The sequence below is a fragment of the Habropoda laboriosa genome, unplaced genomic scaffold (assembly GCF_001263275.1).
Source record: "Habropoda laboriosa isolate 0110345459 unplaced genomic scaffold, ASM126327v1 scaffold181, whole genome shotgun sequence".
Taxonomy (NCBI): domain Eukaryota; kingdom Metazoa; phylum Arthropoda; class Insecta; order Hymenoptera; family Apidae; genus Habropoda; species Habropoda laboriosa.
In genome coordinates this window covers 202,829-203,232 of record NW_017100301.1, presented here as the reverse complement: position 1 = coordinate 203,232, position 404 = coordinate 202,829, and positions in this window count along the sequence as shown.

Below are 404 nucleotides of genomic sequence, written 5' to 3'. Positions count from 1 at the left end.
AAGCTGCTTTAATGGTTAGTATTAGAAATAAAAAAATTAATCTATTTTCTTAACTAAATGATATAACATCATACATAATAAACATATATTCAATACAAATATTTTTTGTGCAAATAATTGTTTTTCAATCATATTTGAATGTTAGAGAATACTTGAACTAAATGTACTGTATGATCTTGTATTGTACATTATTGACTTTCCTTCATTAAGGAGTTTTCTTTCTATTTATGTGCGCATGTTTTCATAAAAATAATTGCATTTTTATTGCATAAATTCTATAATGAATTCATTATTAATGAATGTGCTTTAATGAAAATGCTTTTATTTTGTTACCATGTACTACAAAATATGGCATTTTTAGTAACAAAAAAATTTTTTTATTTAATTATATTTCATTTTAAAAA